Source organism: Pinus tabuliformis, chromosome 6, assembly GCF_031772625.1.
Source record: "Pinus tabuliformis cultivar Carrire ecotype Pingquan chromosome 6, CPIR1, whole genome shotgun sequence".
Taxonomy (NCBI): domain Eukaryota; kingdom Viridiplantae; phylum Streptophyta; class Pinopsida; order Pinales; family Pinaceae; genus Pinus; species Pinus tabuliformis.
In genome coordinates, this window is record NC_142292.1 from 765,005,710 (window position 1) to 765,030,869 (window position 25,160).

The 25,160-nt window shown below is 37.4% G+C and overlaps 2 pseudogenes; both read left to right on the top strand.

Moving 5' to 3' along the window:
• Window positions 1-7,903: 7,903 nt before the first annotated feature.
• LOC149260969 (putative aminotransferase TAT2 pseudogene) lies at window positions 7,904-8,284 on the top strand (annotated as a pseudogene).
• Window positions 8,285-12,369: 4,085 nt separating this feature from the next.
• Window positions 12,370-12,750, top strand: LOC149260970 (putative aminotransferase TAT2 pseudogene; annotated as a pseudogene).
• Window positions 12,751-25,160: the final 12,410 nt, after the last annotated feature.

Sequence of the window (25,160 nt, forward strand, 5' to 3'; positions counted from 1 at the left end):
TACGAAACAGAAGCCATGGGACTCATTGTCAGGACAAAGCTACTACGAGCAAAATATATGGAAGGATACCCACAACTCAAGGAGATGCTGCAGAAGGCTGGATGGCTCAATTTCATTGAAAAATTTGATGGCTATCACAAAGAGATCACAAAATATTTTTCTAGATCATTCTTTGGTACAGAAGTAGAAATTGAAGACATTAAGTTTGCAGTAACAAAATCTTACATAGCAGAGGCTACGAAACTACAACACTTGGTGAGAGATGGTTTAAAAATAAGGAATTTCACAGTGAATCATGGAAGGTAATCCTCAGGAACCCAAGTATGGATGTCTCTGTGTTTAGAAAAGGAATTCCTATTTTAGCACTTAAAAATAAGTGGAGAAGCATGCTTTTGATATTACAGAAATTCATTACTTGTGAGGGGAGATTCGGGTGCATGTATGTCTATCATATACATTTATTTATAAACTTTCTAGAAAATGGAGACATCAACCTCTCTTTCTTCCTTCTAAACAGTTTAAGTAGGATGGCTTCAAATGTATAGAAGAAAATAGAATTCATACACAAAACTATGTACCATCATGGGTTGGTAAAAATATTGGTTGAGTTTCATTTGAAAAGAATAAGAGATACTTGGGAAAACATCCTGATAAGAAACTGTTTCCAAGAGGCACTAGAATCTTCTGAAGAGGGTAATGTCGGAAGGAGTAGGAGGAAAAATACCAGTATGGCCATTCAAAGCAAACCTGAGTCCTCCACACAGAAAGATGATGAAAAGATAGTCTCTGAAAAATTGACAGAGATCAGACAACAGATCAAGAAAAAAGGGAAGATGAAAAAGAAAGTTGGTGGAATTACTAGAAATAAACTTGAATCTTCATTACAACAAGATGATGAACAATTAATCTCTGAAAAATTGACAGAGATTAGGAAACAAATCAAGAGAAAGGAAAAGATAGGAAAGGAGAAAAAGGGTACAAATGAGAAGAACATAAGCCCTCTACAACTTAGAAGCAGCTCTAGACTCTGAGGTATGGTAAAAAAGGTATCATCAAAGGGAACAAAGTTCATAAATCTAGAAGAAGAAACCCTAGTACCATCTCCTAATAATGTTCCATTTACACACAGTCCTCAAAATGCCCCTGAACAATACTTCGAAGGCAGCCCTAGCAGAGGATCTCCAGGCATAGACCGAATGCAGCAACAAATTTATGATTATATAGAATCATTGGAGAAGAAAAGTGCCTCAGTGGATCTAGAATCCTCAGCCAATCCAGAACCCCCTGTCAATCCAAAAGAACCTCTAACTGACTCTCTCAAACAGGAAATATATGATTTATAGATATTGAACAGGCATATTAAGAAAGAAAATGAAGCCCTGAGGGAACAAAATAAATTGGATAAAGTTATTCATGATAATACAATACTGCACCTAGGGATATGGTACAAGAAAAATAGGAAGTTGAAGAGGAAGAATAGAAACTTGAACAGAACATTCATCAACCTTAAATACAAACTTCTCATGAAGAAACCCAGGATGGAAGTCACTTCAAAAAGGAGCAAGAGAAGAAAATTAGATGTACTAGGAGAAGTGTCTCAGCAGATGCAATAGGAAAGAAGAATTTATCTAGGTGGATGTTGGTGGCCACCCACCTATCCCATTTGGACCCCCACAACTATCTCTTTCAGTTTTTAAGTTTCCTAAATTGTAGCACAGTTTACTATTTTTAGTAGTTTTTCGGGTCCTGAACTTCCGGAGCTATTTTGAGGCCCTAAACGACGTTTTTTGGGAAATCTAGGGGCAACATGGGTCCATGGACCGATGTTGCCCTTCCCAAAGTTGTAGTGCTCAGATAGATCTTTCTAACAAGCTATTGTACATGTCAAACGGAGATGGTATGCCAAAGTTATGACCCTGGGAAATTGATGTACCAATTTACCCAAACGGGGCCCACAATTTGGCGTTTCATCTTCTAGGGTTAGATTTTGGGATGTGAAGGATTTTCCATTGTTTCTCAACAATAAATAGGCCTTTGAGCCTGATTGTAACACAGTTCAGAGGCATGTAGCTGCCACATCTCTTCTCAAAGATAAGCTACCATCGCCCTAGCTGGTTTATTTCCATTTCTAGTTGTAAGCATATTTCAGTATTTTACAATAATGAAATGAAGTGTTATTTCCACTGCATATCTGTGTTTATGGTTATCTCTGTAATTTGTTGCGTTTCTGTTTAAATCTGGATCAGTGGTATAAGAGCGGTCTGCTTTTTCTCTATTTTTCTTTGCATGTCCCCAACGAGGTCAGGATATAAGGATTTAGGGCTTGAACTGGTCGAACCTTTGCAAGACCAGCCTCGCAAAACCCGACAACCTCCCATGGCAGATGAAAATAAAGACGAGGGAGCAGGAGATCCTATCAAAATCTTGCTCGAAGAAGCCCTCGAGCGACAAAGGAACGCGATGATGGAGAGGTTTGCATAGATCCTTCAGCGGCTACCCAGAGGCGATGCATCGACTTCCAACAGCTACTCTGGAAACGCCACACCTTTTAAGGTACAAGTTCATTTTGAAATCCCCATCTTCGAGGGTCAAATAGATGCAGATGTCGTAGATAAATGGTTAAATCTGCTATATGGGTATTTTTCTATTCATGAATTTTCGAGTCGAGAAAAGATTGTTTTAACTCTTCTCAAAGCAGCCCCCCATGTCAAGGATTAGTGGGAAACCTACTACGAGCAAAAGAATTAAAACACAAGCTCACTATTTTCAGCTGCACCCACTTGGGATTCATTCCGAGATGTCGTCAAGGAGCAATACTACCCTGTCAAAAGCTACAAGGACAAATACATAAAGTGGACCACGCTGTGGCAAGGAAGGGACCAAGATGTGCCAAAGTTTACAAACATTTTTCATACCCTTCGCACATAGTTGGGTATGAGAGATTCTGATCTACATCTAGTACTCAAATATCGCAGCTGCCTACACAGATACATCCAGGAAGAGATGGAGTTCCTGAACATCTCCTAGCTTGGCACGACGTACCAATACGCTGTCAAAATCGAGCAAAAGTTCAAACAGAAGAAGCGAGACTTTGGATTTGCAAATTCGAAGCCCAAGGGACAAAGCCAAGACGGGATGACCCAAGACAACCTGTTGAAGCTGCAAGAAAAGAACAACACCACGAAGCCGAAGAAGGACACAAGAAAGTGGTGTGAGTTCCACAAGAGTCCGACTCATAACAAAAGTGAGTGTTAGACCAAGCAGTCGTTGGTGGCCGAGTTGAAGGCTTCAGAATCAGATGCATGTTCCGACCCTGAGCCAGAACTCGACAAGGGGAATGGCAAAGGGAAGTAGATCATTGATGTGGATCCTAGTGCCACTGTTGCCACCGCCAAGATCTAGAAGAATGAACCCGAAGATCCAGAGGAGGGGGAACGTCTTTTCCACTCAGATGTGGGTGAAGGGTTCGCCGCTGCAATTCATTGTCAACAATGGCAGCCAAAAGAACCTCATTTCAGCATAGGTCATGAAGCAGTTGGGCCTACCGACTACACCACACTCGCAGCCGTACAGTATTGGGTGGCTTCATGAAGGACGAGATCTCAAAGTTCGCCAGCAGTGCCACCTTCCCTACAGCATCAAGCCCTTCACAGATGAGGTATTGTGTGATGTTACACCTCTGGATGCTTGTGATGTACTATTAGGCCAACCATACTTGTGGAGGCGACATGCCGTGTATGAGTCAAGGCCTCGTGCTATCATTATTTCTTTGAATAATTCATTATACAGGATACCAGAGGTAGCCCCACCTACCACCACCTCTTTGATCACTGCTAAGAAAGGCAGCAAGCTCATCTCCCAGACTAGGAAATTCATCTGTCTAGTTCACTCCCAAAGAAAGGAGAAGATCGTCACCACACCCATGACCGTCGTGAAGGGTTCCTCCACACAGCAACAGCATCAAAGGGATACGGTCAAGACAGAACACAAGAACAACTTCTCCTCACTCACAGGGGTACCACACAACTTTCAGGTGGGCGAAAAAGTTTGGTTACATCTACATAAAGAACACCTTACAAGAGCCCATCAGAAGCTCAGACCACTCCGACATGGTCCTTACAGCAGTATCAAGACTGTGGGAAACAATGCTTTGGAGCACAACATTCCTCCATTCCTTCGCCTGCACAAAGTGTTCAATGTGTACCGCCCTAGACCATGCTTCCCACCATTACTGGACACATTAGAGATTGTAGAATAGCTCACCAGGGACCAAGTTTAGCAGATGGAGGAACTCAATGCAATGGGGAGCATTGCTTCCTAAGGGGGGAGGAATGATCCAAGTGGATGATGGTGGCCACCTACCTATCCTATTTGGACCCCCACAACTGTCTCTTTCAGTTTTTCAGTTTCCTAAATTGTAGCACAGTTTACTATTTTTAGCAGATTTTCGGGTCCTGAACTTCTGAAGCTGTTTTGAGGCCCTAAATGACGTTTTTTGGGAAATGTGGGGGCAACATGGGTCCCATGGGTCCATGGACCCATGTTGCCTTTCCCAAAGTTGTAGTGCTCGGATAGATCTTTCTAACGAGCTATTGTACGCGTCAAACATAGATGGTATGCCAAAGTTACAACCCCGAGAAATTGATGTACCAATTTACCCAAACGGGGTGCACAATTTGGCGTTTTATCTTCCAGGGTTAGGTTTCGGGATGTGAAGGGCTTTCCATTGTCTCTCAACAATAAATAGGCCTTCGAGCCTCATTGTAACATAGTTCAGAGGCATGTAGCCGCCACATCTCTTCTTAGAGATAAGCTATTATCACCCTAGCTGGTTTATTTCCATTTTTGTTTGTAAGCAGATTTTAGTATTTTACAGTAATGAAATGAAGTGTTATTTCCACTGCATCTCTATGTTTATGGTTATCTCTGTAATTTGTTACATTCCTGTTTAAATCTGGATCAAGAATTCACATTTTTGGCAAAACTACATGGGGACATGCAATGATTTTGCAGTGGGTGCATGTTGAACCTTAGAATTACCCTCTCCTTGACAACTTTTCTCACTTCTTTGTTGGAAATAATACTGAGAGGGGGGGTGAATCAGTATTATCAGATCAATAATTTAATTTTCCAAACATATTTGCATATTCTACTTCAGCTAAGTGAACTAGCGTGTATACACAACTGTAATTAAGGCAACCAACGTATATGCAGAGAACTTTTGATTTACCCAATTTATCATGCATTGAAATTTAACCAGTATATCAGAGATTTATTAGACAGTGCAGTAAAAGCAGGATAAAGAATCACACATAATCAACACACATGAACACCAAGATATAAGGTGGAAACCCAATGTGGGTGAAAACCACCTGCTGCTGTCGTCTCTGTCTTCTTTTAATAATAAGAAAATTTGTTTACGATTTTGTAGTGGTGCAGAGTTATACCACTATGCAGGCTTCTACCTGCAGAAGGTTACAATCTTCTCTCGTTCTCCAGCTTCTCCTGTAAGGGAGCTACAACCCCCTAACTCTTGTACTAGCCGATATGTTTAGTAGTACATAGGCTGCGACCTACAGAAGGCTACAACCTTCTTTCTTCCTCCATGGACCACGTTTCATAAATTTTCAGACTGGATCCATCAACAACATCATTACTGTAATTCAATCATCAAATACATCTGCATCAACCAATCACTTTCTGAACCAACCACAACCGAATCAATCAATCACTTTGACAACCCATCAATCTGATCATTCAGAATACTGTCACCAGAATACAGTAACCAGAACCCAAAACTTTGAAACAACAACATAAACAACTAAAACATATTTTATAAGGTATACACTACTTCCATGTGTCGAACCTGCGTGTATACACACTTTTCTCAAAGCCAACCAGCGTATACATCTGCAAATATTAATTCATAATTCTGCAGCTATTCCAGACTTCAGTTATACCCAAATCATAATATTTACAGAACAACACATGCATCAGTATACAGATCTAGAATAAACATGATCAAACCATATAAATATAATTCATTTCAAGCCTTAAGATCTCGATCCATCATTAGATCTTATCCTCCATCAACCGCTAAGGTTCATCCCTGGTTCAGATCAAGCACAACACCATAAGCCAATAACCTGCATACTAGATCTCACACTTCATCAGATATTCGATACTTGCACACCTTGGCCTAATGATCTTCTCCTCCTTTTATAGTTTTAGGCCTTTCTCAATACCATGGACCAATACCTTGGACCAAATACCTAGGGTCAATACCTCATACCAGATACCTTGGACCAATACCATGGACCAAATACTTCAAACCAAAAACTTAGTTTTCCAAGGTATACACACTTTTCCTTCTATGAAAGTGCATGTGTACGTATACGCTACTTGTGGTCAGTGAACCTGCGTGTATACGCACCTTGGTCAAGGTGAACCTACGTATACCTCTCTTTCTTCATTTTGATCTGTAATTCTTTGTTGTTAACCTATTGTACTGTGATCTTTCATCTGAGTGAGTTTCCATCAAGGACAATACCTGTATCATAATGCCAACAATATCCCCCTTTGGACTTGATGGCAAAAACACCAAGTCACTCTCCCCCTTTGAAATCATGGGAAAAGGGTCATGCTCCCCTTCTGACATATATTATGCTAGTCATGCTCCCCCTGAGTACATGCTGAATTCTCTGATATGATGAAGTGTACTGATTGAGCTCCCATGATTGAGTCCATGCTCCCCCTGAGCATAAGCAAAGTCTGCAAACATGACTCTATACATACATCACCAATGACCTTCCTATCACCAATGACTCATACATACATCCATCTCCCAACCAAGTGGGGATATACCAAATTTGACTCATCCACCCAACCAAGTGGGGTTATACCAATTGTTTATACGTGACAAAAACAAGAAATATTACATTATCCATCCCATGCATAGTGGGGTTACAAATTAGGTCTTTTCATGACCTTTACATTAAATGATATACATGACATTTATAATAAGGATAACCTGTTATCACTTAAGAATTCTAATGCCAAAATTTCTCATACTAGCTTGATGGTAAAGATTCGGTGCTAGTCCAAGTTTGAGTTTTTGTTTGCCTTAGAGTCTGAGTCTTAGGAGTCCACTATGCATTCTCATTCACCACTGGTCTCATAATTCACACAATTTCCATGTGTCAGCTCTGTTCAAAGGTTATTATGTGCTACAAAGCTCTTTAGGTAATTTCGTAGTGCATAAGTCAGTTTTAGGTGTTTTCGCAGCGCAACTGTCTAGGTGATTTCGTGCTGATCCATAAAAAATCTCACTCAGCTGTCATATTTATTAGAATCCTCATCATTAGGTCATTATCTGTCTTGGTATGCACAAGTTGCAAGTTTCAAAAAGAAGCAAAGAAAAGAAATACATTTATGAACTCCAAAGTTTTATTATGAAAAGGTAGTCAACTTCCAGGAGGTCTCTAAAGCAAATGAAAGCCTATTTTGGGAAATGGAAAGAGGTTTTTATTCCTAACAGAATCAACTAGAAAAATCTCCTTCAGTTTCCTCAAATCCATTACGATCTGAGAGAAATTAATGACCAAAGTTGCGCTACGAAACTGCTGTAGGTGCAGTTTTTCATCTCCTGTTTTACACCTATTTTTCAAAGACACATTCTGGGCGGTAGGGAAGGTTTTTCAAAAAACCAAGATAGGTTTTTGTTCAGCATGGATTGGTTCACAAAAGCCTCCTTCAGTTTTTCCAAATACGTTTTTTGTGAGAAGTTATGAGCTCTGTCCCAAGCCATATTTTTCAGCCAGAATAGAAGCTTATATCTCATGTCATCTTCACTTATTGGCAATGCAAGAAAAAGGAAGCAAGGAATCATGATTCAGTTCCAGAAATGGGTTGGGAAATCAATCTAGATCAACTTCATACAATTGCAGACAGCAACACAGTGGCAATGGTTGTTATCAATCCAAGCAACCCATATGGCACCACTTTTACCCATGATCATTTGGCTAAGGTTGCAGAGACAGCTAAAAGGTTAGGTTTGTTAATAATATCAGATGAAGTATATGCTCATATTGTCTTTGGTAAGAAGCCATTCATTCCAATGGGATTCTTTGCATCAACTATATCAGTAATTACTCTTGGGAGCATATCGAAGAAATGGATGGTTCCTGGTTGGCAGATTGGTTGGTTTGTGACATGTGATCCAGATGGTATTCTGAGGAAATCTCAGATAACTGAAGGCATTATTGCAACCCATTTAATTGACTAGGCACTAGATAGGTTTTTTGCTGCAGCTGTCCAGAATCCTATGTGTAATCTCTCATTAATGGTTGGCACAACAAATGATTGGTGTTATGTGGAGGCATATGGAAAGAATGGGGTCCATATATATATTCAGTTTGAAAAGCTTCAAGGCACATGAGAAGGACATTCAAAGATAAAGAAACTCAAGACAGTCGAATTTTGGCATTAAGCTTTGTTTTTGAAATTACACAGCAGTTTCGCAGTGCGCTGCGAAACCCCTGTAGCAGCCTGTTTCAGCAGAAAAAACTCTGTTTTCTGCGTTTACTAGTAAATTTCCAGAAGGGGTTCTGAGCAGCGGAAAACTTAATTTTGAAAACTGAAAGAGGCTTTTATTCATAACATACCAAAATACAAAAACCTCTTTCATTTTCTTCAAATTAGTTCTGAGGTGGGAGGAATTTATGGTTAAACGTGCGCTACGAAACTGCTGAAAGTCAAGCTTTGTCTACTGGTTTTAGCAGTCTTTTTCAAAATCAGTTTTTGGTTACAGGAAGACGTATTTTGGAATTTTGAGGGAGGTTTCTCTTCATAAAATGTCCAGATACAATAACCTATCTCACTTTATTCATAAGTGTTTTCAGTTGGGATATACTAAGCTTTCATTGAGACCCTAATTTCAGAAAACGGATTTTTCCTGTTTGCCATGTGTTTTTCAAGGACAGTTTCTGGACAGCTGGAGAAATTTTTTCAAAAACCAGGAGAGGTTTTTGTTTTGGAAAACATGGGCTACAAAACCTCCTTCCGTTTCGTAAAATGTGTCATGGATGAAGAGATAAAGGCTCTGCAATTTTCAAGGATCTAAACCTAAAAACAGGGAAACATGTTCCCTAATTTCTAGGGTTTGTCATCAGCAGTTGGGTGACCATGTGGGAGGCTTCATCAAATTCAACTCCTTGAGGTTGCAAGTTGTCAAATAATGCTTTAAATGCTTATATAAGGTTGTTGAATCATGATAAGGAGTTACACTCCTAGTTGTATTAGGTCTCTAGGACTGCTAGTTAGGTGTCATTTGCATTTAATAGTTAGTTTTGAGTATCAATAGGTGTCATAGTAGGATGAATTCGAATTTCCCTCATGCTGGAGGAGGAATCTAAGTTGTGTAAAGAGCTCTATATATAGCAGAAGAGCTGATGTACAAAGGGTTGGAAATCTTTATGGAAAAGCTTGTATTTGGCATATGTATGACTCATTTTCAATAATAGATGCTTGACTTTGCTTCTCAGGATTCATGAAGGGTTTTTCATGTTCAGAATATGTGATGTTGCCCTTTTTATTAATTCTTACAGTGGTATGGATGTATAATCACTCAGAATTCACTGAATGTGCTCTGACTTCCTGTATACATGCATAAACTGTGTGTCCCATATGAGTTTATGTTCTGAATATTTAAACGCTGAATGCCCTGACTTCCATGTAAGGTTGAGTTCATTGTTATATTGAGGTGTTGTTGACTCCATAAGCCCAATGGATAGTTTTGTTTAATGTGTTTCCACCATTCATATTTTTCATACTTGTTTCATAGAGTTAGCCATCTAATATTTATCAAAATCATTAACCTTTGAGAGAGCCCTCTCAGGTTGAGGAGGCTAAGCCTCAGCCAAAAGTTGGTTTGAAATAGTTACTTGAAGTCTTCCTGGTCTGCAGCCTATCAGGGTCCTATTTTTGTGATAAAATTTTGGTGCGTCTGCCGGGAGCCTGAAGTCTATTCATTCCCGAAATTAAGAGGTTGAACTTCTGAAGGTAGCAGGAGCTCAAACATCTTTTTGAGGCTGCAAAACTACCTTGGCGACTCCACACATCGAATTAGAAATTGGAAGGTGACTCCACTGCTAGAAGATCAGTAGCTTGATGAAGTTACAAGATGAGTTCCACTGCAAGAATGAATGCTAGGTATGCTCCTATGAATCGATCTCATATCCCTGGTTTTCCAAATCCTATGCCAAAGGTTGATTGGTTAGAGGATCTTCCAATATTCAAAGATGAAAAGAAAGATGATGCTGCTCTTCATTTGGTTAGGTTTCATATGCATGTACGCAGTCTTAAGGTTCATTTCCCTGAAGATTGTCTCATGAAGATGTTTATGACCACTTTAGAAGGAAAAGCATGGTCTTGGTATAAAAATTTGGAAAATGGTTCAATATATCCGCTTGCTAGTTTTCATGATGAATTCTATGAGATGTATAAAGAATGTTATCCTTCCTTATTGCTGCTCAAAGATTGCTGTAGACATTCTTTAAGTCTTATTCAATACTTGGAGGATTGTTATGATGATGATGAATTTATGGATGAAGAAATTTTAGAGGCTCTTCATAACAATGCATTTCAGCACCAAGAAGAAAGTATAACATCTCATGAAACGCAGCATGAAGAGCAGCAGGGGTTTACTTGTGAAAACCATGTTTCATCCTTTGATATGAATGAAAAGATGCAGCAGATTTGTCAGTCTTTGGATCATAAAGAATATGAAATTGATTGCAAACAGCAAGAAGAAGTACTGGAAGATAGCTTTTACGACCCTCGGGCAGAGGAAAAGGTTGGTTTTTTATTTCAAACTTCTCAGCAGCTTACAACAATAAATGATCATAAGAAAGAGGAAAATTACATTGTTTGTAGGCAGCATTTAGAAAAGCAGTTCGATAGCATATCGAAAGAATCTTGTGTGGTTGAGAATCAGTTGTCTAAAGATGTAGAATGTTATGATGATCATCAACATAACCATGTATTCTTTGACCCTATAAGTGAATATATGGACAAGCTTTGCACACCAGTATTTCATTTTCATTTGCATTATGAAGATCAGGTACATTATAAGTTGATTTGGTCATCTCACTACCATGGTTATTTTGAGGTTGAATGCAGTCAAGAGCCTCCAATATCAGAGAAGACAATTGATTGGCTTTATTGGAAATATCATGTTGCTTGAGCTACAAGTGGAGCTTGCAGCTGGTAGGGTAGGTAGGTAGGAAAGTGCAAATAAGCTCAAGGTTGACTGAGCATTTTTTTCAGTAGTGGTAGATTTCTTTTTCCCACAGTGATCATCAAGTTTAAGCACGAGGTGAAGGCCCAAGAAACTTAAAGGAGATGCTTGTCAAGCAAATTTCTGTTTGTCATAAATGGAGGCATTGGACGTACGAGTTCTTAGTGTACTACAGGAGCACACTATCCCAAGTGGAGCCACTGTTATCACTTAAGAATTCTAATGCCAAAATTTCTCATACTAGCTTGATGGTAAAGATTCGGTGCTAGTCCAAGTTTGAGATTTTGTTTGCCTTAGAGTCTGAGTCTTAGGAGTCCACTATGCATTCTCATTCACCACTGGTCTCATAATTCACACAATTTCCATGTGTCAGCTCTGTTCAAAGGTTATTATGTGCTACAAAGCTCTTTAGGTAATTTCGTAGTGCATAAGTCAGTTTTAGGTGTTTTCGCAGCACAACTGTCTAGGTGATTTCGTGCTGATCCATAAAAAATCTCACTCAGCTGTCATATTTATCAGAATCCTCATCATTAGGTCATTAGCTGTCTTGGTATGCACAGGTTGCAAGTTTCAAAAAGAAGCAAAGAAAAGAAATACATTTATGAACTCCAAAGTTTTATTATGAAAAGGTAGTCAACTTCCAGGAGGTCTCTAAAGCAAATGAAAGCCTATTTTCGGAAATGGAAAGAGTTTTTTCTTCCTAACAGAATGAACTAGAAAAACCTCCTTCAGTTTCCTCAAATCCATTACGATCTGAGAGAAATTAATGACCAAAGTTGCGCTACGAAACTGCTGTAGGTGCAGTTTTTCATCTCCTGTTTTACACCTGTTTTTCAAAGACACATTCTGGGCGGTAGGGAAGGTGTTTCAAAAAACCAAGATAGGTTTTTGTTCAGCATGGATTGGTTCACAAAAGCCTCCTTCATTTTTTCCAAATACGGTTTTTGTGAGAAGTTATGAGCTCTGTACCAAGCCATATTTTTCAGCCAAAATAGAAGCTTATATCTCATGTCATCTTCACTTATTGGCAATGCAAGAAAAAGGAAGCAAGGCATCATGATTCAGTTCCAGAAATGGGTTGGGAAATAAATCTAGATCAACTTCATACAATTGCAGACAGCAACACAGTGGCAATGGTTGTTATCAATCCAAGCAACCCATATGGCACCACTTTTACCCATGATCATTTGGCTAAGGTTGCAGAGACAGCTAAAAGGTTAGGTTTGTTAATAATATTAGATGAAGTATATGCTCATATTGTCTTTGGTAAGAAGCCATTCATTCCAATGGGATTCTTTGCATCAACTATATCAGTAATTACTCTTGGGAGCATATCGAAGAAATGGATGGTTCCTGGTTGGCAGATTGGTTGGTTTGTGACATGTGATCCAGATGGTATTCTGAGGAAATCTCAGATAACTGAAGGCATTATTGCAACCCATTTAATTGACTAGGCACTAGATAGGTTTTTTGCTGCAGCTGTCCAGAATCCTATGTGTAATCTCTCATTAATGGTTGGCACAACAAATGATTGGTGTTATGTGGAGGCATATGGAAAGAATGGGGTCCATATATATATTCAGTTTGAAAAGCTCCAAGGCACATGAGAAGGAAATTCAAAGATAAAGAAACTCAAGACAGTCGAATTTTGGCATTAAGCTGTGTTTTTGAAATTACACAGCAGTTTCGCAGCGCGCTGCGAAACCCCTGTAGCAGCCTGTTTCAGCAGAAAAAACTCTGTTTTCTGCGTTTACTAGTAAATTTCCAGAAGGGGTTCTGAGTAGCTGAAAACTTAATTTTGAAAACTGAAAGAGGCTTTTATTCCTAACATACCAAAATACAAAAACCTCTTTAAGTTTCTTCAAATTCGTTCTGAGGTGGGAGGAATTTATGGTTAAACTTGCGCTACGAAACTGCTGAAAGTCAAGCTTTGTCTACTGGTTTTAGCAGTCGTTTTCAAAATCAGTTTTTGGTTACAGGAAGACGTATTTTGGAATTATGAGGGAGGTTTCTCTTCATAAAATGTCCAGCTACAATAACCTATCTCACTTTATTCATAAGTGTTTTCAGTTGGGATATACTAAGCTTTCATTGAGACCCTAATTTCAGAAAACGGATTTTTCCTGTTTGCCACGTGTTTTTCAAGGACAGTTTCTGGACAGCTGGAGAAATGTTTTCAAAAACCAGGAGAGGTTTTTTTTATGGAAAACATGGGCTACAAAAACCTCCTTCAGTTTCATAAAATGTGTCATGGATGAAGAGATAAAGGCTTTGCAATTTTCAAGGATCTAAACCTAAAAACAGGGAAACATGTTCCCTAATTTCTAGGGTTTGTCATCAGCAGTTGGGTGACCACGTGGGAGGCTTCATCAAATTCGACTCCTTGAGGTTGAAAGTTGTCAAATAATGCTTTAAATGCTTAGATAAGGTTGTTGAATCATGATAAGGAGTTACACTCCTAGTTGTATTAGGTCTCTAGGACTGCTAGTTAGGTGTCATTTGCATTTAATAGTTAGTTTTGAGTATCAATAGGTGTCATAGTAGGATGAATTCGAATTTCCCTCATGTTGGAGGAGGAATATAAGTTGTGTAAAGAGCTCTATATATAGCAGAAGAGCTGATGTACAAAGGGTTGGAAATCTTTATGGAAAAGCTTGTATTTGGCATATGTATGATTCATTTTCAATAATAGATGCTTGACTTTGCTTCTCAGGATTCATGAAGGGTTTTTCATGTTCAGAATATGTGATGTTGCCCTTTTTCTTAATTATTACAGTGGTATGGATGTATAATCACTCAGAATTCACTGAATGTGCTCTGACTTCCTGTATACATGCATAAACTGTGTGTCCCATATGAGTTTATGTTCTGAATATTTAAACGTTGAATGCCCTGACTTCCATGTAAGGTTGAGTTCATTGTTATATTGAGGTGTTGTTGACTCCATAAGCCCAATGGATAGTTTTGTTTAATGTGTTTCCACCATTCATATTTTTCATACTTGTTTCATAGAGTTAGCCATCTAATCTTTATCAAAATCATTAACCTTTGAGAGAGCCCTCTCAGGTTGAGGAGGCTAAGCCTCAGCCAAAAGTTGGTTTGAAATAGTTACTTGAAGTCTTCCTGGTCTGCAGCCTTCCAGGGCCTGATTTTGAGATAACATAACCAATCTAAACAAGACCATGATAGTCATCAACAACTATCATACACCATATATGATCTGCACCATCAGAAACATCATGATCAACAACCTGTATATTTCCATCATCAAAAGAGTCACCTGAACCAAAACAATTACGTGGATCTGTACCAAGATCTTCTAAGATAATGCCAACAATGCATTATTAGAAGCATATGCTCCCCCTGAATCTGTGCCAGATGTTCACTATCAGATCTGATTATTTCATATATCAGTAAGAAATATCAAGTCATCATCATTAATCAGATATACATCAAGTTATCAACAACTTATGAGGACCAACATGTTTCCACATGTTATCAACAGATTGTATCCATCATCAAACAAAGAAGATAATTGACGGAACCATATTAGACCCCTTTTTTCTAAGTCTGGCCCACTGCTTTTCCTCAAACCAACATATACGTGACTCTGCCCACAGAAACCCACATATGTACGCAATTACGCTTTATGAAACTCGTGTATAACAATCTTTCTCTGAAAAATAGGATTTAACAGCAGGATGATGCAGCAACTACTCCCAGCTTTTGTCTGAGATATTCAAATGTCTCTTTGGGAAGTGGTTTAGTGAATATATCAACAACCTGTTCTTTGGAGGGAACATACTCCAATTTGACCTTTTGTTCAATCACTTGTTCACGTAGAAAATGATATTTGATGGGTATGTGCTTGGTCTTGGAGTGCATGACTGGATTCTTTGAAATACTGATGGCACTTGTATTATCACATAGAATGGAGATGGGTGGAGTTCATGTGATCTGAATGTCTTGCAAGGTTTGCATCATCCAAAGTAGTTGTGTGTAGCAAGATGCAGTAGCCACATATTCTACTTTAGCTATAGATAATGCAACCAAACTTTGTTTCTTGTTAAACCAAGACACTAACCTGGAACCCATATAGAATGCACCACCACTAGTGCTTTTTCTGTTATCAACACTTCCTGCCCAATCTGCATCTATATATGCATGAAGAGTAAGATCTGTATCTCTAGGATACCATAAACCAATGTTCTGTGTTCCTTGAAGATATTTGAAAATCCATTTGACTGCCTGAAGATGTGATTCCTTTGGATTTGCTTGGAATATTCCAACTATTCCTACTACATGCATGATGTCAGGTCAGGTACCTGTTAGATACAACAGACTGTCAATCATGGATCTATAAGTTGGTTGATGTACTGCTGCTAATTCATCATTTGAGCTGAGACTACATCCTGTTACCATTGGGGTACATATTGGTTTAGAATCTTCCATGCCGTACTTTTTCAAGATTTGTTTGAGATATTTGTTTTATGAAAGAAAAATACCATCTTTATTTTGTTGAACTTGTAGACCAAGAAAATAGGTAAGCTCACCAAGCAAGGACATTTCAAATTCTTGTTGCATTACTGAAGCAAAATTTTGACTCATGGATTCTTCATTGCTACCAAAAATGATGTCATCAACATAAACAACAATTATTAGCAATTTATCAGTGACAATATTTGTATATAGATTGCTATCTGCTGACCCCTTTGAAAAACCCCATTGGTGGAGATATTTGTCAAGTCGATAATACCAGGCCCTTGGAGCCTGTTTTAGACCATAGAGAGCCTTTCTGAGTCTGCATACAAGTTTTGCATCATTTCCAAGAATGAATCCTTCTGGTTGTTCAATATAGACTTCTTCTTCTAAGTCTCCATTAAGGAAGGCAGATTTTACATCCATTTGGTATACTTTGAATTTCTGAAAACTAGAAAGAGCAAGAAAAATCCTTATAACTTCAAGTCTAGTAACAGGTGCAAAAGTTTCTTCAAAATCTATACCTTCTTGTTGAGCATATCCTTTACAAACAAGTCTAGCCTTGTTTCTAATAACTTCTCCATTTTCATTCAGCTTGTTTTTGAATATCCATTTAGTTCCTATGATATTCTTATCATGAGGTCTAGGAACTAATTCCCAAGTATTATTCTTTTCAATTTGATCAAGTTCTTCATTCATGGCCTTGACCCAACATTCATCTTTGCATGCTTCATTTAAATTTTGAGGTTCGGTGGAGGATAGTAATGCTAGATAGCTTGAGGTTTCTTTAATAGTTCTTCTTGTCTGTACACTTGTCTCCTTTTCCCCTAATATTTGAGTTTCTGGATGATTTTTCTAAACATACCTGGATGGAGTCTTTTCTTCTACCGTTATCTCTTGTTCTGGTGCTTCATTGGTTTCTTCTTCAGAATCAATGTGATTTGATGTGGGAAAGTAATCCCCATCTTCTTCATTGTCATAATCTTCAGTTTTTATCTGTTTTGGATTTTTGCATTCTTCATCAACCACAACATCAATACTTTCAATAATTTTCCCAAGTCTTGTATTATAACATTTATATCCTTTACTTCGAGAAGAGTAACCAAGAAGAATACCTTCATCTGCTCAGGGTTCAAACTTACCAAGTTTTTGATCAGTCCTTTTGATGTAACATTTTCTTCCAAAAACTTTAAAGTATTTTACAATAGGAGTCTTACCATACCAAAGTTCATGTGGAGTTTGAGTGTTGTTTACCCGAATATTTGCTTGGATGAGAATAGTGACGGCAGCGAATGCATCTTCACCCCAGAAGGTTGCAGGAGTTCCAGATTCATCTAGCATAGCTCGAGCCATTTGTTGAATAGTTCTGTTCATCCTTTCTACCACTCCATTTTGCTGAGGAGTCCTTGTGGTGGAGAATTGTCTTTTTATTCCATGTTGTTCACAAAAGTCAAAGAATTCATCAGAGGTAAATTCCCCTCCTCGATCAGATCTGAGGCATTTGATTTTGCGATCTGTTTCATTTTCAACCAAAGCTTTGAAGGCTTTGAACTTTTCAAATGCTTCATCTTTATGCTTTAGAAGACCTATCCAACACATTCTGGAAAAATCATCAATGAACAATATAAATTATTCTTCTCCACGAGGTGACTTTTTCCTTGATGGTCCACATAAATCAGTATGAACATTTTCAATAGGCTTACTAGCTGACCCTTCTTTTTCAATGAAGTGAGATCTGGTTTGCTTACCGAATTGACATGGTTTGCATATTGTATTTTCAGGAATGATGATATCTAGAATATCGGGAACAACTTGGAATCTGCATGCTTTTCTTATTTGAGAAAAGCTTAGATATCCCAATCTTCTGTGCCATAGCCAGTTTTCATCATTTTTGTTTAGATAGCACTATTGTTGTCCTCCTTGAGTATGTATAAGTTATTTGGATTTCTTGTACCTTTGATCATGGTTTCTCCTGTATCAATCGCACGAACAACACATCCATTTGATCGAAACACCACTTCATTCCCTTGATCACACATTTGACTGACACTCAATAGGTTATGCTTTAGACCATCTACATACATAACATTCCCATCTTTAAACTTTTCTTTCAAGAAAACAGAGCCTTTACCTTTTATGACAGCAGGAGTGTCGTTTCCAAATGAGACATTCTTTTCTTTTTCTAAGGCATTATATGAGTGAAGTTTTTCTTTGTCCCCTGTCATGTGTTTTGAGCATCCACTGTCGATGTACCACTGATTTTCTTGTCCTTTTGCATACAAGGCTATACCACATATTTCTGTTTGTGGTTCTTTTTTGCTCCATATTTTTGGATTTAATGGAGTTTGCTCCTTTCGAGATATTTGTCAAAATTTACTCTTGCATTCAGATTCTTCATGACCAAAGTTGTTACATATTGAGCATTCTATTTCATTTTCAAGAAGAGAAAAGTTATTATAGGAACTTTTCTTGATCCCTATCACATTCCTTTGGTTTCGTGCTTCTCTAGTCATGATGGTTTTATAAGCAACACATTGAGCAGCTTTGTGTCCAAAATTATGACATGAGAAACATTGACCATTAAAGAAGTTCCTACGATTATCGAATCTATTGACTTGGTGATTGTAGTTTCTATTGATATTCATCTTTGAAGCAACTTGAGTATGATTTATCTAAGGTTGGTTGTGGCTTCTGTTCATCCTTGAAGAAAATTGAGCCTAATTTACCTAGTGATCTACTTTATGCCTTTGTTGATGATTGTCATACTGTTCACTGTTCTTTGCTGCATCAAGATAACTTTAGTGGAGGTTGACAACTTCTGTGATTGAGATGCTTCTTCAGTATATCCAAGACCTGTCTTTATCATAGGATAATGATGCACTTTGATAATTTCACTTAACGTTTCTGATCCTTTAGCTAATCTAAGATTGAGAGATTTTGTTTTCTCAAGATCCTTTCTTAGACCCACAATTTCACATTCTAGTTTTTAATTGTGTTTTTCTCTTTCAGCAAGTTGGTATGTCAAAGTATCTATAATCATATTCTTTTCTTCTAAACATATTTTGAGTTTAGAGATTTCTTCATGAAGGTCATCTTCCTCTAAATCATCCCAAAAATTATCATCTTCATAAGCCATTAGAAGTCTGTAGTCATTAATATTTTCATCTTCATCACTATTTGATAAACCATCGCTATCTTCATGAGTATAGTAACTCTTTTTAATTACACTTTGTTTTCTATTCCATTTGCAAATTCCTTCCCTTTATCATATTTATCTTTATGAGCACATTTGGTAGCATAATGACCGACTCTAGCACAGGCAAAACATTTGAAAGGTAGTTTAGCTCTAAATCTTCCAGAACCCCATTGAAGCTTTTTGACAAAGTTTACTTCATCTTCTTCTTCCGAAATATGTCCTAATTCATTGAGTTATTCCTTTCCTTTTGCTGAAGCTTTAAATGTGGCTTCTCTCATATCTTATAGGCCTCCTTTTCTCATCTCAAAGGCAGTTAAGATTCTGTGAAGCTATGTCATAGTGATAATCTATAGATCCTGATTTTCTTCTATGGCAGATAATTTTGATTCAAATTTAGCAGACAAGGATCTTAAAACTTTATCAACTAAGGTAACTTCCTTTATCTCTTCACCCAAATTATTCATGCAATTAACAACCTCATCTATACATAAGAAGTAACTAGCTATAATTTCATCATTGTGCATCTTAAGAGTTTCATATTGAATTCTAAGGGTTTGCAGTTTAGCACGTTTTACCTGAGAGTCTCCTTCGTAGCTTAGAACAATTTTGTCCCATATTTCTTTGGCTAATTTGAGCTGCATAACTTTGACAAACTCTGATTGTGACAGACTTCCCAATAATGTATTGACAGCTCTGGCATTGGTTTCATATTGCTTTTTACTTGTCGTATCTATAGGAATTGCTGATGGAAATATATATCCTCCTTCCATGATTTCCCATACATTTGTTCCAAGTGATTGTAGATAGGTTGTGGTTCTTATCTTCCAATAAACAAAGTTTCTCCCATCAAATATTGGTGGTCTGATGGATCCCATGCTTTCTTGATTACTCATGATGATGGATCTCCCTTCAAGTGATCAAGCTTCTTCTGAAGGACCTACTCTGATACCAATTGTTGGAAATAATACTGAGAGGGGGGTGAATCAGTATTATCAAATCAATAATTTAATTTTCCAAACAGATTTGTATACACTACTTCAGCTAAGTGAACTAGTGTGTATATGCAATTGTACTTAAGGCAACCAGCGTATATGCAGAGAACTTTTGATTTACCCAATTTATCATGCATTGAACTTTAACCAGTATATCAGAGATTTATTAGACAATGCAGTAAAAGCAGAATAAAGCATCACACATAAGCAACACACATGAACACCAAGATATAAGGTGGAAACCCAATGTGGGTGAAAACCACCTGCTGCTGTCGTCTCTATCTTCTTTTAATAATAAGAAAATATATTTACAATTTTGTACTGGTGCAGACTTATACCAGTATGCAGGCTTCTACTTGCAGAAGGTTACAATCTTCTCTCATTCTCCAGCTTCTCCTGGAAGGTAACTACAACCCCTAATTCTTGTACTAGTTGATATGTTTAGTAGTACGTAGGTTGCGACCTACAGAAGGCTACGACCTTATTTCTTCCTCCATGGACCACGTTTCATAAATTTTCAGACTGGATCCATCAACAACAACATTATTGTAATTCAATCATCAAATACACCTGCATCAACCAATCACTTTCTGAACCAACCACAATCGAATCAACCAATCACTTTGACAACCCATCAATCTGATCATTCAAATTACTGTCACCAGAATACAGTAACCAGAACCCAAACCAAAACCCAAAACTCTGCAATGGCAAATAGAAACAACTTAAACATATTTTATAAGTTATACTCTACTTCCATGTGTTGAACCTGCATGTATATGCGCTTTTCTCAAAGCCAACCAACGTATACATCTGCAAATATTAATTCATAATTCTACAGCTATTCTAGACTTCTGTTATACCCAGATCATAATAGTTACAGAACAACACATGCATCAGTATATAGATCTAGAATAAACATGATCAAACCATATAAAGATAATTCATTTCAAGCCTTAATATCTCGATCCATCATTAGATCTTATCCTCCATCAATCGCTAAGGTTCATCCTTGGTTCAGATCAAACACAACACCATAAGCCAATAACCTGCATACTAGATCTCACACTTCATCAGATATTCGATACTTGCACACCTCGGCCTAATGATCTTCTCCTCCTTTTATAGTTTTAGGCCTTTCTCAATACCAGGGACCAAAACCACTTAGGACCAATACCTTGGACCAAATACCTAGGGTCAATACCTTGGACCAATACCATGGATCAAAATACCATGGACCAAAAACTTAGTTTTCCAATGTATACACACTTTTCCTTCTGTGAAAGTGTGTGTGTACATATACGCTACTTGTGGTCAGTGAACCTGCGTGTATACGCACCTTGGTCAAGGTGAACCTACGTATACCTCTCTTTCTTCATTTTGATCTGTAATTATTTGTTGTTAACCTGCTGTACTATGATCTTTCATCTGAGTGAGTTGCCATCAAGGACAATACCTGTATCATAATGTCAACATTATTTCCCTTTCTTTTCCATAAGAATACAGATCCCCATCAATGATAAATGATAGATTTTGTCTTAAGGAGGACATTAAATGATTGACATGTTATACTTTTATGTTTTTTCTATTTGAATAAGCTTTTGCAAATCAGCTACAGAACACAGCCTATTATGCAGCTAACTGTGTGTTCCGTAGCTACTTCTGTGGTTTGGTAGGTTCTAGGTGTCAAACGAAGAAACCGACCACATGGGCATCTTTGGAATCCTCTCGACATGTATTCCATCCTAGTCACCCGGTATAGATCGATAAAACAGCCAGGTAAAGACCACAGTCAAAGGTGGAGTCAAACATATGAAACCCAGAAGCAATAGAACCCTTTGTCTACTCTTTCGCGGTTAATTAATAAATCCGACAGTTTTGTTGCAACATTAACTCGGATCATCCACCTGTGTTAACGGTTATGTGCAACCATCTTGCTCAAATTCAAGTCACCTATAGTTGATCAAACATTTACGCAATTCTGTTGTGATACGTGTAGACCACATGTAGCTAATTTTCCTCAAAAGATAGTCATGAATATTTTTCTTTTAAATATTAATTGTACAGAATCGAGAAGGGTTCGAAGTTTGTGGTGTATTAAGCTCATACTTGCAACTCTATAATTTTGAACTTTTTTCCTATTTATAATATAAAGTCGTGTGTTGACCGATGATCATTTGAAGGAGCATTTGAATTAGTTAGCAGCTCAACCCAGTCAATTGCAGAGGGCCCCTGCACTGAAGGAGGTTTTCTTCTCATTGTTTTCTGTTCAGTTTTAATTTCATCATTTACTTTTAGCAGTGTTTGTAACTTAGGTTGATTTCTTGTAGTTTGATTTCTTTTAGTTCTGATCAGTAGCATAATTTTAGAATTCAATTGTGGAGTCTTGTCTCTCCAATCCATTTCATAAAGGAAACGACTTTGTTTTTAAACAGAGTAAGGTTGAAAGTAGTGAGGATGCATTGTTGATTAGTTTACTCATTGTTTTTGTTATTTATTTCCTAGTTCAGATTGCCAATGCACTGTGTGAATGAATGTTTTTTATCACCATTTCAAGCTGATATCCATCCTAAACTAAATGGTTAAACATTCACTTTACACAAGGGTTGAAACCAATCAATTACTTTTTGCATTTTTTATTTAGTTCTTTAGACCATAAAGTACAAAAAGTTGCTTATATTCCATCTCAAGAAAGCTATCTTTCAAAATTGAAGGTTTGGGTAACTAGAAGTACTTCAGTTAATTTCCTTCTCTGTATTTATTTCAACTTGCCTTACAACTTTACCTTTTAATTTTAAGAATTAGATTCATGACTTAGGATTAATGACAAGATAGGATAGATGCTCTGTTTTTCCTTCTTTTAACTTAGATTTTGACTAGTTTTAAGCTCTTGGTTTACCTTTAGGAAGTTTAGATTTGGCTTCTCATAGTTCAAATTGTACATCATTAGGAATCAAAGGACATAAACCCCCAAAAACAATATAAAATACAAAACAACGAAGTAAGAAGGGTTAACTAAGCACATATAGTGCACTACACTTCAGTTAACTAAGCTTCCTTCGGTGAGGTCCCACCCCAGATGCTCAAGACCCCTTCTGTATCTTTATTCATTATGTACTTATTCATCTATGAAATTTATATTTGAATATCATTTTATGCAATATTATTCAACTTATTTTGGAAAAATATTTTCTTGCATAGTATTTGAGCATTAGATAGTAGCATTGGTAGAGATTATCATTTTCTGATAGCATATTTCTTTATGCATCTTATTTTATTTTAGTTTCTAGTCTTTATTTGTTGTCTATCATTGTTGTTTTACTATGACTGTGTAGTTACCTATTTTTTCAGCGGAAAGATATCATTCAACCACCCATTTTGCTAAATAAATCCTTCTATCAGCAATAATATGACTTGTACAAGAGGTTTTTATAATTTATTATCCTTCCCTTATCTATTTTTTCTCTCCAACCTCGTCTTTAGCACATTTTACTTCTTCTCGAGTTGTCTCCTATAGCAATAGCAAATAAATCTAAATATGGGTAGAATATATCATTCATTAATCTCATGAGCATAGCTGGTGCATTACATAAACCAAATGGTATGACTAACCACTCATACAAACCTTTTATGTCTTGAAGGTGGTTTTCTTAGTATCTTCTTCTTTGACTCAAGCCCGGTGATACACTGATATTTTTCTGCTTGCTACAATTGGTCCAACAAATGATCCATCCTTTGTAGGAGTACCTATTCCCATTTTCCAATTCCCATATTTAGTTGGTACAATTATGATGGGTGACCTTCATGGTGAGTTAGTTGGTTGAATAACACCGTACTCTAGCAGATGTTGTAACCACTTCTTCTGCTTACTTGCTTCTATAATGGACTACTTGCACATCCCAACATTTAGCAATGAATAGTTTGGAAACATTTGGATCTCATGCTCCACTTCATTCTTGGATGCTAGCACTTTAGGCTCCTTAAACACTCGTATGCCTATAAAAACTCTTACAAATTTTGTCTCTATTCCTTAGTACACCTTCCAAGGATTATTTTTCTTTCATTCATTCTTAAATAGACTAATTTTATCTTCAGAATAGGAAAATACTTCTCTCTTGGCTTGGTTGGCACTTAATGGTGGAATTTTAAACATTCCCTTGTGTGCATTCTGGTGAAGGATTTTCCATCCTTGATGAGGTGGTACTAATTGAATCTCCACATGAATATTTCATCTCACAAGTACATATAGGGTCTCCCAAAAACTTTTACACATATATCAAGCAGAACTACATCCAATTATACTTCATCAATAAAATCAACACTAATAGAAAATTTTATTGTATATTGTTTTGTTATGTTGATTTCCACATCCTTATTTACCAACCCCAATGGATATGGGCTTGGATGACTAGATATGTTGTAATGAGATTCATTTGTGGTCCTATGCCAAATAAAGTATTATTTTTTGTCTTCATGACTTGTAGTTTTATATGGAAGAGTTAGGCCATATCCTTCTCTTCTTGCTATTAAAGGCTACCTAGATTAAACCCTTCCTTACTATTTCATGTACAATATTCTCATCAATTTCTATGCCAATTTCCACCTGATTGGTCAAATATGTGTCCATGATATTTTTTGTCTTCCCATCCTTCTTCAAGTCCTTTGGGTTGAGTTTTGGTTGAACTTTCCAACACGTCTCCTTCCTATGACCATCTATGTTCTGGTGGTTGTTGGGATCTTTTCATTAGTGTGCTATGGTTGTTTAACCTTTTTTCCTTCTCCCCTTTCCATTCACTTTTCCCTTCTTTGGAAGTTTCCTTTTGATATTTTTCTTTGGATCACTAGATTACCCTTTTTATTCTAGTCTATATTTTCCTGGTATTTCTCCTATACAAAAGCCTCATCCACCATTTTGGGTTTGAAAAATATCACTTCCTTCCAAATATGGTTGTGTAGACTCCATATTTATTCAAGGAGTATATATTGGCTCTTGGGAGGGATACCCATAATTGTTTCCATCTTCTTGAATTTCGTGGTGTGCTCTTATAAAATCTACCCCTACCTCTTCCTGAACTAATGAAACTAGATCACAAATCCTCTACATTCTTGGTAGGGTAGAATTAGGACCTTATGAGAGTTCTAAAATCCTCCCACTTAGTTAATAGGGGATCCCCATCCATCAGTGAAGGATCCAAGG